Genomic DNA, 18,695 nt, shown 5'->3' with positions numbered 1-18,695 from the left:
CATAAAATAGCTCAAAGACAGTGAAAGACCCAGAGACCCAATGGAATCAGATAACCTGAACAACATCTACTTTTCCTTTGAAGAATGGAATCTTTGGTCCTTTTCCAAGTCTTTCACAATTTTTCCTACATTCTAGATCTCTCCATTATAAAGTTAACATGTTTTTTCTTTTTAACTAGCAAATTATCTGTGGTGTTATGTGACTATCCAGTTCTCCATGAGGTAACGGAGACGTAATGGTTTTGTGTAAGGGTTTTAGCATCCATTGATGATTTTTGTCTGAATCTGTTATTTCACTGAGGGTAGCAAAATGGTGATTGTTCTAATGTTATCATTTCGTTTCCATTTATTAGCAGATATTTTGCAGAAATGAAGGACTTTTCCTTACATCTGGGACTATTTTACTACTCCTGAAATATAAAATGGAATATTATTTAGGCATAAAAAAGAAGGAAATCCTGCTAGTTTCAATAACATGGATGGATCTTGAAGACATTATGCTAAGTGAAATAAGTCAGACAGAGAAAGACAAAAACTGCGTGATCTCAGTTGGAGAAATGGGAGATGTTGGTCAAAGGGTACAAACTTCCAGTTATAGGATGAATAAGTTCTGGGGATCTAATGTACAGCATGGTGACTGTTGTTAACAATACTGTATTATATACATAAAAGTTGCTGAGAGAATATATCTTAAATTTAAGTTCTCACCACACAAGCACACACACACACACGCACACAGAGAAAAGGTAATTATGTGAAGTGGTGGATGTGTTAACTAACCTTATTGTGATAATTATTTTGCACATATACCTGTGCCAAATCATCACGTTGTACACCTTAAACTTATATAATGTTATACTTCAATTATATCTCAATAGAGATGGAAAAAAGTAAAATTAAAGAATTTTTACTTGTATCTCTTTTCTCTTTCACTGAACATCTTGGTTCCTAATAATATTAACATAATTATTTATTTGCTCTATCTTATACATAAAATGGTTTTTAAGCCATAATACTAATGTTACTACTAAGAAAATATGGAATGAAGTTAAAAACTTGTTATAGTTTTTTTATCTTAGAATATGTACCAATAAAGATATACAGATTTCAGCATTATAATGTCACATCAAATAATGATTTTCTCTGTGAGTAATATTACCTGATGTAAAGTTAGGTTCATCTGCTCAAATTTGTTTTCAATTTTAGGGTTTTAAAAATATTTAATTTTATTTTTGAATAGGTAGAACATTTACATGTTTCAAAAGCCAAAACTATACTCAAAACTATATACTCAAAAGTATGCTCATAAGTCTGCCTTCTATTCCTGTCTTCTCACCTCCCTCCCCACCCACAGAGTTAACCACTGTGATTAGTTTCTGGTTTATTATTCCAGTGTTACTGTTTTAAAATATATACATGTGTATATACGTATGTGTGTGTGTGTGTATTCTTATTTCTCCACCTTTCTCACACAAAATATAGCACATTATAAACAGTGTTCTGCCTTTTGCTTTTTTAACTTGACATATTCTAGAAATTAATTCATATTATTACATGAAGATTGTAGTCGGTTGAATTGTGTCCCCCAAAAGATATGTCCACCTGGAGCCTCTGAATGTGTTATTTGGAATAAGGGTCTTTGGAGATGCAATTAAGGTAAAGATCTTAAGATGAGATCACTTTGAATTAGAGTGGACCCTAAATCCAATTATGAGTGTAGATGTAAGAGAAAAGAGAGGGATATTTGAGACACAGAGGGGAAGGCCATATGAAGGCTGAGGCAGAGATTAGAGTGAGACAGCTACAAGCCAAGGGTCACCAAAGATTGTGGGCAGCGACCAGAAACTAGGAGAGAAGCATGGAATGGATTCTCCCCCAGAACCTCCAGAAGGAACCAACCCTGCCGGCACCTTGATTTTGGACTTCTATCCTCCAGAACTGTGAGAGAATACACTTCTGTTGCTTTAAGCCACCAAGTTTGTGATCATTTGTTAAGGCAGTCACAGTAAACTAATACAGACATCCTCCTCCTTCTTTTTTTTTTTTTTTTTTTAAATAACTGTATAGTGTCCCTTGTGTGGCTGTACAATGGTTTATTCAGTCAGTTGCCTATTGATGGACATGTGGGTTGCTCCCAAACTTTTGTTTGGACAAATAATGCCCAGTAAATAACATTGTGCGTGTTCTTTCAAATCTGTTCAGGGGTAATTTACATTTGACTTCTAGAACTGAGATTGCTGGGTCAAACTGTAAATGCATTTACATTTTTGCTAGATATTGCCAAATTCCCCTGCATAGGGACTGTAACATTTTGCACTCCCACCAGCAATAAATAAGAGTGCCAATTTCCCCACAAGCTCGCCAACAGAGTGCGTTTTCAATCTTGAATGTTTGCCAATCTGATAAACAAGAAATGGTGTTTCAGTGTAGTTGTAATTTGCGTTTCTCTTATTATGAGTGAAGTTGAGCATTTTTTCTATATGTTTGAGACTCTTTGCTTTGCTTTTCCTAGGAACCCTCTGATCTTTTACCAATTTTTCTACTTTTTTTTCCTTCTCAACTGTTAAGAGCTTTTGCAATACATAATTTGCAAATATTTTTTCCAATTCTTTTATTTCTTTCGACAATATCCATGGCTTTTTAGCCAGCAAACTGTTTTTTTTTTTTTTTTCTCCTTCAATTTTTAACACACAAGGATTCTTCATGCTCCCAGTCTAAGGAGCCTTCCTGAGCTATATTCTTCTCTGAGTCATTGCTCACCAGTGTCTGATTTCTTTCTTCCTCTGAGCACTTCTCAATTAGAATCAGAGATTTTAGCTACACTCTAGCTCCTATCACTCCTTTTTCCTTTTATGTCTTGGATTGATTTCCCTGGAAAGCAGAGCCTGAGCCAGAGGTCGTATATGCTGTTACCTGCGGAGTGAAGCGGAGGAGAGGGTGTCAATACAAGGGTGTGTTATCAAGTTGGCCACCTCTAAGTGCAATAGTTGGCTTGATCAGTGGGAGTGTGCCCCGCAAAAGCCCTGTCAACTGCGTCTTAGGACCTCCTTAGCTGGTGGGGTCAGGAGGAAGGGGGGGGTCAACAAAGGAAAAGGAATGAATTTATCCACTTGCTGATTCTAAACTCTTAATAAGGTCAACTACCTGAAAAATAGTTTTCTGGTAGGATTATGGTTAGTTTATTCAAAAACGAACATGGAGACCACTCTTTCACCAGGCACCAGGCCATATTTCTATGATCAGACTGGACAATCCAGGAATTTGCTCAATAGGATCAAGTGACATATCCTTTGTGTAGGCACGTGATTGGAGAAGACTGGGAGGGAAGCGCTCAGCACCTTGTCTTCAAGCGGAGGAATGGAGCACGAGCAAAGGCTCCCTATAGAGCAGTGACCTGTCACTAGGCCCACCAGCAGGGTTGGTCCTTTGAGTAAAGCAGTGTTTAACTGAAATCCCCATTCAGTAATGCATGATGTTGTGGATTATTTCTAAATCTTCATACAAGGCCTCAGTGGGGGAAGTAAGAGATGTTTCTTGATGAAGTCAGAGGATCATTCTAAGTTACTGGAGAGAGGGCAGGGATGGATGAGGCATCACCAGGGTCCCCTGGGTGTGGGGGAAGCACTGGGGCCTCACAAAGGCTCTGAAGAGAGTGACACTGTCTTAGTCTGCTGGGGCTGCTATGACAAAGTATCATAGATTGAGTGGCTTATAAACAACAGAAACTTATTCATCACAGTTCTGGAGGCTGTGAATCCAAGATCAGGGTCAGGTTCTGCTAAGGGCCCTCCTCCAGGTTGCAGGTGGCCGTTTTCTCATTTTATCTTCACGTGGCAGGGAGCTCTCTGGTGTATCTCTTATAAGGGCACTGATCTCATTCATGAAGACTCCAACCTTAGGGCCTAATCACCTCTCAAAGGTCCCACCTCCTAACACCACCACATGGGGGGTTAGGTTTCAACATATGAATTTTAGGGGGACACAAGGATTCAGTCCATAACAGATGCTGGCAGAGGAAGAGAGCAACAGAAAAGAAGCGAAGACAAGTTTTGTGTATGTCACACTGGGAGTCATGCCTGCCTGTCCTTCCCAGAGGACTCTAACGTTATACCCCTGAGTGGCCACGGTGCTCTAGTATCACTATGGAGCGGGGAAGAACACGACATAGAAATCATACCCAAGAGTTGTATGTGAGGCTTAAGGTATTAAAAAAGTGTATATGTGTTGGGGTGGGGGAGTGGGCAATATCTAGCAAAAATGCCAATTCATTTATAGATTGACCCAGCAACCCCACTTCTAAGAATCAAATGTGAATCACATCTGAACAGATTTGGAAAATCATATGCACAAGGTTGTTTATCGAGTTTATTTGAACAGACAAAAGTTTGGGAGCAACCCACATGTCTGTCAATAGGGAATTGATTGAATAAACCATTGTGCTCCCAAACTCCTTTGGAAACATTGAATCCCTCTAAATTAGATCAACAAGCAAGCATCATATTTGGAGCTTTAGAAGTTTTAAACTTTTTCAGGACTTGAATGACAGTAAAATTGCACTAATGGAAGACATCTCTTATACCAATCATCTGGGCCTCCACCCCACAGCCTTCTGGGCTTTTAATGAGGCCAGAGGAACCTTAGCCTCAGCGTATCAAAGGCTTAAGTCAAGGACTTAATATGGAAGATATTTCTCAGCCGTGACTCTAACTTGGTGACATCACAATTCAATATACTGAGCAAGGAAAGTGATAGTTTAAGACTATAATGCTCAGAAACCCAGGAGCATAAGAACTGAAAACATGCAAAAGTTGAGGAAATTAAAAACTTTATGATCTTCAGAAGTAGGTAATTCTGGTATATATTCCAGAAATCTAGCTATTTCAAGATTTGAGAGCATAATATGTGTATTCCCAAGAAGACCTTGAAATATTTTCAAAACAGCAGATGCATAAATTCTTTTTAAAGGGTAAAGAATAAATGTTTTGAAAGGGGAGAACTACCAAAAGAATAAGAAAAATCTAGTTTGAAGAATCCTCAAAGGGATGGGCCTCTAGTTTTTAAAAAACAACTTCAGGTGTGTTATAAGAAAAATACTTTTTATTATTTTGTATTTAAATGGAACCTTACTTTGGGAAAATTATATATGTGTATAAGTAGCATCAAAGATAAAATCAGTTATTAAATTAAAGAACAGTAAACACTTCTCAACGTTAACACTTAGCTCTCCTTTTCTTGATTGCATGGAAGGGAAATATTGATAATTTTATTTTGGGGTTCTGACTGCTATATCAGCAGAGAGTATAAAGATGGTCCCCAACTTACAATGGTTCGACTTACAATTTTTCAACTTTATGATAGTGTGAAAGCGATACGCATTCAGTAGAAACTGTTACTTTGAATTCTGATCTTTTCCCAGGCTAGTGTTATGTGATGTGATACTCCCACAATGCTGGGCAGCGACAGCAAGCCACAGCTCCTCGTCAATTATACACAATCACGAGAGTAAAGAACCAATACACTTACAACCATTCTGCACCCGTACAACCGTTCTATTTTTCACTTTCAGTACAGTATTCAATAAATTACATGAGATATTCAGCACTTGAACATAAAATAGGCTTTGTGTGAGATGCTTTTGCCCTACTGTAGGCTAATGTAACTGTTCTGAGCACACTGAAGGTAGGCTAGGCTCAACTATGATGTTTAGTAGGTTAGGTGTATTAAATGCATTTCTGACTTGGGATATTTTCAGCTTACAGTGAGTTTACTGGGACATAAATCCTTTGTAAGTCAAGGAAGATCTGTAGTTTGATTAGACTTACAGCGTGGCTATTATGTTCAGAATAGGCAGTTATAGTCTTCTCAGGCACCAGGTTGTATAGAGTGTCTAGCTGTATAATAAAATTAGTTCCTGATTTGTTTTGTTTTGCTTTGCATTGAGACCCTAAATTTAACATTGGAAGTAAATGGAATAAAATAGATATTTGGCATGTCTAGGACTTCAGCTATTGTTTTGCTTTTTTTATTGTACTTGGACATGCAATTAAGGCTTCTTGGGAGATGCCCTTTTTCGAACTCTTAAAAGAATAGAAACGCTCCTACCTATGGCTATGTTAACATATGGCCTCCCTAATGACAGCACAAACAAGACACCTACTCATCTCAAACAAATTTAAGTACAAGGCGTGAACAAATGATACAATAGTGCTGAATGTTCCTGGATATACCTCAGTGGGAAATAAAGACTTACATATATCAGGCTGGATGGACACCCAGAAAATGTAGGAGCTGAAGTGAGAAAATATAATCTGACAATGATGTATGCTATTCAGGAGTTGACTAAATGTTACCATAAATTATAAACAAGGAAATTGGGGCTGATATTCAGAGATTCAGTACTTTTTTATTAAAAGGAGAATGAATGTAACCACACTTAGTTTAGCACTGAAAAATTGTTAGCCTCCCTTCTAAAATACTCTGCTTTCTTGGTGAAGAAAACCCCATTACACAATTCTCCACTCTCAGTAAATAGGTATAGTTCACTAAATCACCTTCAGTTAAATATAGTTTTTGTGATCTAAGGAATTTAGGTAGCAATGAATAGTTTTCTGATCTCACCGGCTCAGGAGCACTTGTTCCTGCGCACGCTTGAACTGTGGACTTTAAGTCTTATGCTAGCTCACCCTTAGTGTTATTTCAAAAGTTCGGGGACTCAGATGAGGGCTTCCATGTTCCCTATTTAAAGATGCTAGTGTCTAGGCAGCTCCCTCCCCCAGCTCTGCCCACCTCTGAACCCAGACACATCTCACAGTTCTTTCTCTCCAAGCCAAAATTTCTGTATGAGGTGGGGACTTAGGTGCAAGATCCCTGATTCCTGTTTCTCCACTCCCATCACTACTGGGGAGAAGTGATGATCTCCCAGGAAGTCCTTTGCTGAGAGCCCATGAGTCAGCAGTAACCCTCCAATTACTTTCCCCTCTCCACACCAAGGAGTACCAGCCTCCCCTTCCTGAACTTTTTCTCTTCAAGGATTCTCGCCACTGCTGGAAAAAGATTTGTTGCTTCAGTTCACTCCGTGCCCAGTTTCCTCTTGCAGCTCATGTGGAGAGGGACTCTCAATTCAGAGATTCCTTCTGTAACAAAAAGATTATGGCACCTCCTTAATCACTCCACTATCCTGAGTAGATTCCACAGTGGCTCATTCTTTTACTTCTGACCTTGAGTTGGAGAACGACCTTAATGCCTTGCTCATACCATAAATTTAACACCTCTATTGAGAGATTCAGACTCCATTGGTTTCTGGATGGTTTGCCTCTTTTACAACATCGGAAGCCTTTGGTCTTGTGGTAACTTAGTGGGTCAAAAGGGGCGGGGGTGGGAGCACTGATGAACCCGCATCTACTCATCTCAGCCTATTTACCTCTCCAAGGCCACGGTCAACACCCTTGTCACTGTTGCCCTTCTCCACCCTCTCCCCATCTGCCATCTTTTAGGTCATCTGCTAATCCCCCAAGCCTCATTACTTTCACCAGGCAGAACTGACCTCTTGCCTCAGTGGGCCTTTAGTATTTGGATGGTACCCCTCTCAAGACTCAGCCTGTGGCCTGAGCCACAGTCTGTGCATTTATCTCATCCCCTGAACACAGTGTAAGGTCTGTGAGGGCTGAGATTGTTCCTGATTAGGGTTCCATATTAGAATATCCTGTTCAATTTGAGTTTCAGATAAATAACAAATACTTTTTTAGCATAAATATGTCCCAAATCTTGCGTTGGATATACTTACAGTAAAAAATTATTCTTGTTTATCTGAAGTTCAAATTACCTGGGTGTCCTCTATGTTTATTTGCTAAATCTGGCAGCTCTAGGCCTTATTTGTCCCTGACCTCCCAGGGTCATTATTTGCAAAGGGGGTATGGTTTTGGCCTAACTCAGGAAAGGCTGAGAGCCCTATTCCAGAACAATAATGTGAAGCCAGAGACCGCGTGGGCCAGCTTTAACGGGCTCAATGCTTAGACTGAAGGCTAGCTCCACAGGCACTGAGGACAGGCATGCAGCTCAAAATCTGAGGACACGGCCACGGCTGGTACTTGGCATCAGAAATTCTATGGATAACAGTAACTCTGGAGTCTGTCATAACATCCTGGCTATTCATCCATGTCCTTTGTTGATAGATCCTAATGGATTGAAAGGCATACTGCGTTTTCTTTGTTTTCTTGAGTATCCTTCTGGACACAACTCCTGTGGTTTCAGACGTGGCTAGAGGAACTTCTGTGAGACCAGGGGAAATGCATTTAATACCTCATGCATTGAGTTTTGATGTTCTGATTATGAATTCCCACTAGACTTTCCCTCCTCTAGCCAGGCAGATGTTTTATAAATTATTTTATAGATGATTTTTCCACATGGACTGCTTATTTGTACTAGTCAATTTCAGTAAACACTGAGAGTCAGCAGACACACATGAATATACCTTTATTTGTTTTCTGAGGCTGTTGTAACAGATTACCACAAATTTGGTGATATTAAACAACTGAAATTTATTCTCTCACAGTTTGGAGACCAAAATCTGAAATGTGGCAAGGCTGTGCTCCCTTGGGGAACTCCAGGGGAGAATCCATTCTTTGCCTCTTCCAGCTGCTGGCGGCTGCCGGCATTCCTGTGCTTGTGGCCACATCACCCCAATCTCTGCCTTCATCTTCACATCACCTTCTCTGCTGTATCTGCGTTATCTCTCATTGGCTCTCACATATAAGGAAATAGGCGATCCCGTTTAGGTCTCACCCTGATAATCCATGGTTGTTGCTTCATCTCAAAATCCTTGATTTAATCACATCTGCAAAGTTGCTTTTTCCAAATGAGGTGACATTTACAAATTCCAGGGATGAGGTCTAGGTATCTTTGGGGGAACATTCGTCAACCTACTACAACACTGAATGAGTTACTCCCTTTCTCTCTCACAGAAGAGTTAAAACTGTTCAGAGAAGTCCAGCTACAGAGACCCTTAGGGTGGAAGGAGGAAAATGATTTAGAAAAGTTCATTGAGGGAAGAATAAAGCAGCAATTCTTTGCAGTCAGTGGGGAGAGGTTAATATAAACCCAATGAGATTGAAGTCCTGGTGGAGGAACATGTTTTGATTTCCTCAGCACAGGTCACACATTCTATGTCAGACAGTTTATTAGATTTTCTTTTTTAAAATACTACCCTGGGGCTTCCCAGGTGGCGCAATGGTTGAGAATCTGCCTGCCAATGCAGGGGACACGGGTTCGAGCCCTGGTCTGGGAGGATCCCACATGCCGCGGAGCGACTCGGCCCGTGAGCCACAATTGCTGAGCCTGCGCGTCTGGAGCCTGTGCTCCGCAACAAGAGAGGCCGTGACAGTGAGAGGCCCGCGCACCGCGATGAAGAGTGGCCCCCACTTGCCGCAAATGGAGAAGGCCCTGGCACAGAAACGAAGACCCAACACAGCCATAAATATAAAAATAAATAAATTAATTAATTAAAAAAAAAAAAAAAAAATACTACCCTGGATGTTAATTAGACTAATTGTGGTGGTCATTTTGCAATATATACAAATAACAAATCATTATGTTGTACACTTGAAAATAATATAATGTTATATGTCAAGTACATCTCAGTTTGAAAATAAATCACCATACAAGATACCTGAAGATTTTAAATGATCTCACCCACTCATTTTTATCTTATCACTTTATTTGAAAGTGAATGTTGGCTTTGAAAATATTCATTTTTTGCCTTTGTCCAGAAGTGAACCTTTTCAGAAGACAAATCATTATGTCATGTTGACTAAAAATAAGCATGAAAAGGTTTACTTTCCCCTTTAAAAGGTCTAAAAGAGGATATTTTTAGTACGTACCGAATTCTGTTAGTTTCTGAGGAAAATAAAATCAAAATTTAAAGTAAGCGAAAGCATTCTGTGGCTCGAGCACTCTCAAGCCTTGATCTGTGCTTTGAAGTTGGTTCTTTGACCCTGGATGAACCATAAAACCTTCTGAATCTTAGTTTCTTCATCCTTAAATTCAGAAAGCCTGATTTAATTTTTAATTGTGGTATAAAAAGGCACATAACATAAAATTGACCATCTTAACCATTTTTAAAAACAATTTTCTCACGTAAGCTATATTCACATTTTAATGCAATAGGTCTCCAGAACTTGTTCATCTTGCAAATCTGAAATTCTGTATCCTTTGAACAATAACACCCCTTTTACCCCTCCCCTCAGTCTCTGGCAGCCACCATTCTACTTTCTGTTTTTAAGAATTTGACTACTTCAGATATCTTAATTAGTGGAATCATACAGTATTTGTCCTTTTGTGACTGTTTTTTTTCCCCTTAGTATAATGTCTTCCAGGTTTGTCCATGTTGTAGCATGTGACAGGATTTTTTAAATGGCTGAATAATATTCCATTGTGTGTATATACCACATTTTGTGTATCCATTCATCTGTCAGTGGACACTTGGGTTGCTCCCACCTCTTGGTTATTATGAATAACACTGCAATGAACACAAGTGTGCAAAATCTTTTCAAGACTCTGCTTATGTCAGACATATATGCAAAAGTGGGATTGCTGGATCATGTGGTAGTTTTATTTTTAATTTTTTTGAGGAAACTCCATACTGTTTTCCTTGGTGGCTTCACCATTTTACATTCCTATCAACAGTGCACAAGGGTTTCAATTTCTCCACATGTTCACCAACACGTTATTTTCTGGTTTTTTTTTTTTTTTTTAATTAATAGACTTTTACTTTTTTTTTTTTAAGTATTTGTTTTTTTATTTATTTATGGCTGTGTTGGGTCTTCATTTCTGTGCGAGGGCTTTCTCTAGTTGTGGCAAGCGGGGACCACTCTTCATCGTGGTGCGCAGGCCTCTCACTATCGCGGCCTCTCCTTGTGGAGCACAGGCTCCAGACGCGCAGGCTCAGTAATTGTGGCTCACAGGCCCAGCTGCTCCGCGGCACATGGGATCTTCCCAGACCAGGGCTCGAACCCGTGTCCCCTGCATTGGCAGGCAGACTCTCAACCACTGCGCCACCAGGGAAGCCCTATTTTCTGTTTTTTTTGACAGTGGCCATCCTAATGGGTGTGAGGTGATATCTCATTGTGGTTTTGATTTAAGATAGCCTGATTTTTTTAAAGTAATTATTATCTCAACAAATTTTGATAATGCACACAAAATGTTTGGCACAATGCCTGGAATATAGCACTTGCTCAGTGAGTGGTGGTTATCGATAATGTCATCTTCTGTCATGGTCCAGGCATTGCGCTGGAGGCTTGAGATCCATAAACAGGAAGACCTGAGGCCCTTGCTCTAAAGAACCTAGGACAGTGTACATGGAGAGTATACTGGGGCTCCAAAACCAAAAAAAAGAGAAATCCAAATATTTTGAAGATGAAAAAAAAGTAGAGACATTAAAGACAAAATTGATTAAAATCAAAACCAATATATTTAAGGGTGAAATGTGAGCTGTTATTAAGCCAAGCCAAGAAAAAGGAAGACTTTTAATATACATACCTGCAAATTAAAACAGCAGAGTTAAATTTTTATATGCAGTGCATGTGCAAGATTCATCCTGAATGTAATGTATGTGGCAAATTGGAGGTTAATGTCTATAGCCAAAATAACACTTAGCAAATTCATTAATTTTGTTTAGGTTTAAACTGATATCATTAAGGTTAATACTTTCCTGGCCCTAAGTAAGATATCTTTATTTGGAAAAAATACATATATCATACCTGATAATAGCAAGTGTTAAAACATTATGTGCTGTAAGATCACACTTTTCAAGCTAATAATAAATAAGCAAGTAGGTTATTTGCTACCTTCAACACATCAGCTACTTTTGAAATTTTAAAATATTGACCAGGCATTACTTTTTAAATTGGAAAACAACAATAAAGATACTGAAAAATTACAAAATTAATTCCCAGGGGAAGAAAACAGACATATTTTTATGCAAAACACTTATGAAAAAAATTTTTTTACAAAATAAAGACAAATCTCTAGCAATACTGATCAAGAAAAAATGAGTGAAATAAAATTAAGAATAAAAAATAACTATCATTAAGTTACTGTAGAAATTTAAAAATAGTAAGATAATACTGTTAACAAATTTGTGCCAATAAATTAAAGAACATATAAAATGGGTAATTAAAGGAACTTCCTTGGCAGTCCAGTGGTTAAGACTCCGTGCTCCCTATGCAGGGGACACAGGTTCGATCCCTGGTTGGGGAACTAAGATCCCGAGTGCCACATGGTGTGGCAAAAAAAAAAAAAGGGGGTGGGTGGGTAATTTAAATAAATAAATATATATATATATATATATATATATATACACACACACACACACACAAAGTTGATATAAGAAGAAATAGAAAATTTGAACAGACTACTAACCAATTTAATTGGTAATAAAATATATCTGCCTCCACCAAAGTCCCAGGTTAAGACAGTTTTACATGTAAGTTTTATGAAATCCCCAAAACTCATTTTATGCAAGCTGTATCAGAAAATAGAAAAAGAGAGAACTACCTAATTTACTTTATGGGGTATAAGAAAAATTATAGACTAATGTTACATCTAATTGTGGATTCAAAGATTCTAAATAAAATAATAGCAACTTAAATGACACCCTGCATAAAAAAGTATTACAAGTATCTAGGCTTTATTCCAGGATTGCAAGGACTGTTCAAAATCAGAAAATTTTATCAATGGGATTCACATTAACAGAGTGAATTGGAAGAACCATATGGTCATGTTAGTAGAAAAGGTGTATGATGAAATTTAACACTGATTCGGGATTAAAATTTACAGCAAACCAGGAATATATGGGAATGGCCTGAACTTGAAAAACCCAGAGGAAACTTCTTGTTTAATGGTGAAATTTAAGAAGCATTAACTTTTAAAGAAGACAAATGTGTTCATTATAACCACATCTATTCCAAATTGTATTAGTGTCCTAACCAATGAAACAAGAAAGGGAAAGTAATTAGGAAGCATAGACTGCCAAGGGAGAGAAATGGTGCTGTTATTTGTAGACAACGTTATTTGTCTGGATAGAAAATCTAAGGAAATCTATAGCGTTAGTAAGAAGGTTTAGCAGGATTACTGAATAGAAAATCAATATATAAAACAAAAGTAATGTTCCTAAACCCAATAATCAATTATAAAATGCAATTGTATAAAATATAGCATTTATAACAGCAAAAAATTATAAGAAAAAATACTAAACATTATTAAAAGACCAAAAGAAGACCCATATTAAATCTCCATTTATGATATTTAAGAATTCTATAACTCTATTTTTTTAAGGTAACAATTCTACTACAAAGACCATAGTTCATCAATTATAAACATACTTTTTAAAGCAACTCTAAGATTGGGATGTATCTTACTCCCAATGGTTTCTTACATCTTGTTCCCCAGGATAGACTGTGAAGTAGCTCTCATTGTTTGAGCATGAATAAACTTTTCATCATAGCTGTTAATATTCTTGTCACTTCAATTGAGTTATGTGCATTTTTGGACTACATGTGTTGAGTTTAATGGCTGTTTAAAATGTCCTAAAATGGTAATATTATTATTCAGCATTAAAATGAAAATTTATTGTGCATGCAGAAAGATACAGAAACAGAGCAGGAGGCATAAATTTGATATCAAGGAAACAAATCTCTTTTATTAGAAGAAAGACTGAAACTGCATAATTTCTTGCCAAGAACAGTCAAGGACCCAAGAAAAGCGAGATACTTCAAAAGTAGGTGAAGCTGAATTATGTTTTGGTACTGTGGCTGGGAAGAACATTTCAGAAACAGCAGCGGGTGGACTATTCTTACAATAAATGCTGCATTACCAATGTCCTTGATGGCACAGAAGCTATTATTTTGTGGAAAAAAACACAGATATTGAAGTTTCATAGTGCTTCAGAAAAGTCAAACTCTGAATGCCAAGAAGTTTTAAGGATATCTTAACCAATTTATTTCACTTATATTTTCGTTTTTTGGACTGACAAGAAAAAATATATGATAAAAGTATGTATCTAAATAAGTCTAAGGGAGATTTTTCAGTAAGTATAAAATAAAAAGTAATGTGATAAGAAATCATCATGTCATAGTTTAATGGGAAGCGATTTTTCTTTCTTAGTGACACATAAAATAATGATGTGTCTTACAATCTATGGCATTGCAGAATAGATGAAATCTACAAATGCAAATACAATTTTAAACAAAACTAAACATGAATTTACTTGGAACTTGACAACCCAATTCTAAAACTCCTAGAGCTAAAAGGTGGAATGTTTTGCGGACAGATCACAGAGGGCTTTGCGGGTCAGGGTAAGGGATTTAGACGTTTTTCTAGGTGTGGTGAAAACTGACAGATGCTTTTTAAGCAAGTAAGTGCTCATTTACAATCAAAGAACATTACAATAAAGAGAATAAATTCTCCTGTCTGCAATGAATGAATTTTATAGAATGCCCCCAAATCTCTTGAAGAACAGGGAGGTAAGATTTGCCCTACCAAATATTAAGACTTATTACAAAGCTATAGTAAAATAAACCAGTGTGCTAATAGTCAGAGATAGATAAATAGACTGATTGAACATAGTGAACATTTAGAAACAGGCCCAAACAATTATGGAAATTTGATATATAGCAGAAGTAACATTATAAGTCAAAAGTAAAAGACTGGCCCGATACTGGGGCAACTGGGACAAATGGAAATAAAAAAACAATTTGATCCTTAAACAAAAATGAATTCCAGGTGAATTAAAGGCTTAAATGTGAGAAGAAGACTTTTGAAACTTTCAAAAGAAAAGGTAAGTTTTCTTCAGCAACACATAAAAATAAATACAAACCTTCAAAGAAAATATCAATAAATTTGACTGCATTAAAATAAAAATCTATACAAAAAAGTGCCAATAAACAAAATGAAAATACAAGTCAGAGACTAAGTAAAGGTTTTTACAATCCATATACCTGACTGAGGGTCAGTATACAGATATATAAAGAATTCCTATAAATCCAACAAAAAATAAAAATAAAACAGAGCAATAGGCCTTTCATAGATGAGGAAACCTGAATGATCAGTAAACATGTAGAAGGGTATGAAAAGATGCTTAATAAATGAAATGAGATATCATACTCTAACCTATGAAGTTGATGAAAGTTAAACAATCTGGCAACACCAAGTAAGGTCATGATAAAACACGAATTCTCATGTATTGCTAACAAATCTATAAATGAATACAATCACTTTGGCAATTTCTAGTAAAGTTGAATATGCACATGCTCTCTGACCTTACAAATTCCCTTCATTGATAGAAACCTAAAGAAGTCCTCATTCACAATACAAGGAAAAACGCACAACAATGTGCATTTCTCATATTAGGTAAAATTAGAAACCTCGTTTAATTTGTCACAGTCTCCCTTCAATACTTTCAGTATATGACTTCACATACAGTATTAGAACCTTACATTACATTCCTTTTTCTCCCCTACAGGGTTGTGTGCTATTGTTGTCATATATCTGAGTTTTACATGTTATAAACCCCATAGCATATTGTTTTAATCTTTGCTTTAAACAGCCAAATATCTTTTAAAGTTATTTAAATAATAAGAAAGCAGTCTTTCATGTTTACCACTGTGATTGGCAGAATATTGCCCCCCCCCAAAAAATGTCCATGTCCTAATTTCTAGAACCTGTGAATATGTTACCTTACATCGCAAAAGAGACTTTGTAGATGAGATTAAGGATAAGGACCTTGAGATGGAGAAATTATCCTGATTATTAGGTGGGCTCAATCTATTAACATGAGTCTTAGAAGTGGAAGAGGGAAAAAAAAGAGTGAATCAGAAAAATGGCACTGTGAGAAGGATTCTGAGATGCAGGGGGTTATATGCCAGGACTGAAAACTCTAAGAGCTAAGGGTAGTCCTTAGCTCTTAGAAGAAATGGATTCTTCCCTAGAGCCCCCCAAAAGTGAAGTTGAATCCAGCCTCTGTAGCCCAACACTGAATTAAATCTCAGAGACAGAGGTTTGGGTGAAGTAGAAAAGAATAACTTTATTGCTTTGCCAGGCAGAGGGGGCCACAGAGGGCTAATGCCCTTAAAACTGTGTGTCCCGGGCTTCCCTGGTGGCTCAGTGGTTGAGAATCTGCCTGCCAATGCAGGGGACACGGGTTCGAGCCCTGGTCTAGGAAGATCCCACATGCCGCGGAGCAACTAGGCCCGTGCCTGTGAGCCACAATTACTGAGCCTGCGCGTCTGGAGCCTGTGCTCCGCAACAAGAGAGGCCGCGATAGTGAGAGGCCTGCGCACTGCGATGAAGAGTGGCCCCCGCTCGCCACAACTAGAGAGAGCCCTCGCACAGAAACTAAGATCCAACACAGCCATAAATAAATAAATAAAAAATAAAAAAAAAATAAAGGAATTCCTTTAAAAAAAAAACAAAAAACAAAAAAAAACTGTGTGTCCCAACTTGGAGGAGGTAGTGAGAAGTTTTATAGTAATGGTTCAAAGAGGAGGGCGTGGTCACTCGTGGACATTCTTCTGATTGGTTGGTGGTGAGGTAGGTGGCAGTCAGCATCATCAACCTTCTGGTTGCAACGGATCTGGGGTCTACTGATTGTGGGCAGCAAACAGTTAACTTCTCCCACCTGGTGGGGTTTCAGTATCTGCAAAACAGCTCAAAGATATTGTTATGTGTATCCCTTGAGGGAGAACCAGGACCCTGCCCCAAGGCTGCACTATTGTTTCTTGACTGTTCCTCCCTTGTCTCCCTTGTCTCTGCATCCCTTCCCTTCCCTGATTAGCAACTGTTTGAACCTGCCCTTTGGAACTCAGGAAGGTCATGGAGGCTGAATGAAGCCTATTTCCTGTAATCAAGAAATGGGGGACACAGAAAGGCTTTTGTGCCCAGGAGCCCCACAGGGCCCTGCTTGGTTTCAAAAGGAACACAGATTTGCCAATGCCTTGATTTTAGCTCAGTGAGACACATGTCAGACTTCTGATATACAGAACTGTAAAAGAATACATTTCTGTTGTTTTAAGTCACCAAGTTTGTGGTAATTTGTTACAGCAACAATGGAAAACCAGTACGCTCTCATTGAGATATATATATATATATATATATATATATATATATACACACACACACACATACATATATATATACATATACATACATATATATGAGTTTTGTGTTCTTCATTCCTTTATGTAGATCCAACTTTCCAACTAGTATTATTTCCCTTTTGCCTGAAGGACTTTAACATTTCTCGTAGTGCAGATCTGCTGGTAATGAATTCTTTCAGGTCTTTATGTTCAAAAAAGTCTTTATTTGCCTTAGCTTTTGACAGATATTCTCAATTGATATAATATTCCAGTACTTTAAAGATGTTCCTCCGCTGTCTTCCACCTAATATATCTTTTTCCCCCCTCTGGAAGATAAATAGGAGAAAATATTTGTGATCTTGAATGAAGGAAAGCTTTCATAGATACAGTACAAAAGCACAATCCAAAAAAGATATATTGTGCTTCATCAAAATTAAGAACTTCTGTTCTTCAAAAGACATGGTTAAGAAGATGAAAATATAAGACAGACTGGGACAAAATATTTAGAAATCACATATCTGATAAGGATTTGTATTCTGAACACATAAAGAACTCTCAAACCCAATAATAAGCAGACAAGCAACCCAACAAAAGAATAGGCAAAAGTTTTGAACAAACACGTCACCTAAAAAGACATACAGCTGGTAAATAAGCACATGAAGAGATGCTCAAAATCATTAGTCATTAGAGAAATGCAAAAATCACAAAGAGATATTACTATTACATATTAGATGGTCTAAAATGCAAAAAAGTCTGTCCATATCAAGTGTTGATAAGGATGCGGAGCAACTGAAACTCCCATACACTGCTGATGGGAATGTTGAATTGTACAGCTGCTTGGAAAACAGTTTGGCAATTTTTTATAAAATGAAAACTATGTCTACCATATGACCCAGTAACACCATTCTTAGGTATTTACCCAAGAGAAATGAAAGCTTATGTCCACACAAAGACTTGTGCATAAATGCTTTATTTGTAAAAGCCAAAAGCTAGAAACAACCCAATTATCAGTGAACATGTGAATGGATAAACCAATTAGTATAACCATAAAATGAAATACTAGTTAGTAATAAGAAGAAATGAATTACAAGCAACATGAATGAACCTCAAAATAACTATGCTGAGTGAAAGAAGCTAGATAAAAAAAGAGTACATACTGTATAATTCTATTTATATAAATTCTAGAAAATGCAAACTAATCAATAGTGATATCAAGTAGATCAGTGATTGACTGAGGCTTGGGGCAGGGTAAGAGAAATGGAAGGATAACAAAGAAGCACAAGGAAATGTTCAATGATGATAGATATGTTCACTATTGCTTGTCACGATACAGCAATGGTTTTCTGAGTGCCATCGCTTATCAATGAAAACATCAATTTATACACTTTACATAATGCAATCTATTATGTCACTTATATCTCAATAAGGCAGTTAATAACAAACAAAAGCCAAACAATGATACCATTTCAGACCCATTAGTTTGACAAAAATAAATACCAAACGTTGGTGAGAATTTGGAAAAAATAAACTTTTACACTGGTGTTGGGAAGATAAAATGGTACAAACACT

This window comes from Balaenoptera ricei, chromosome X (assembly GCF_028023285.1).
Source record: "Balaenoptera ricei isolate mBalRic1 chromosome X, mBalRic1.hap2, whole genome shotgun sequence".
Classification (NCBI taxonomy): Eukaryota; Metazoa; Chordata; class Mammalia; order Artiodactyla; family Balaenopteridae; genus Balaenoptera; species Balaenoptera ricei.
The sequence above is the reverse complement of the archived record's forward strand: the minus strand, read 5'-3'. Positions refer to the sequence as shown.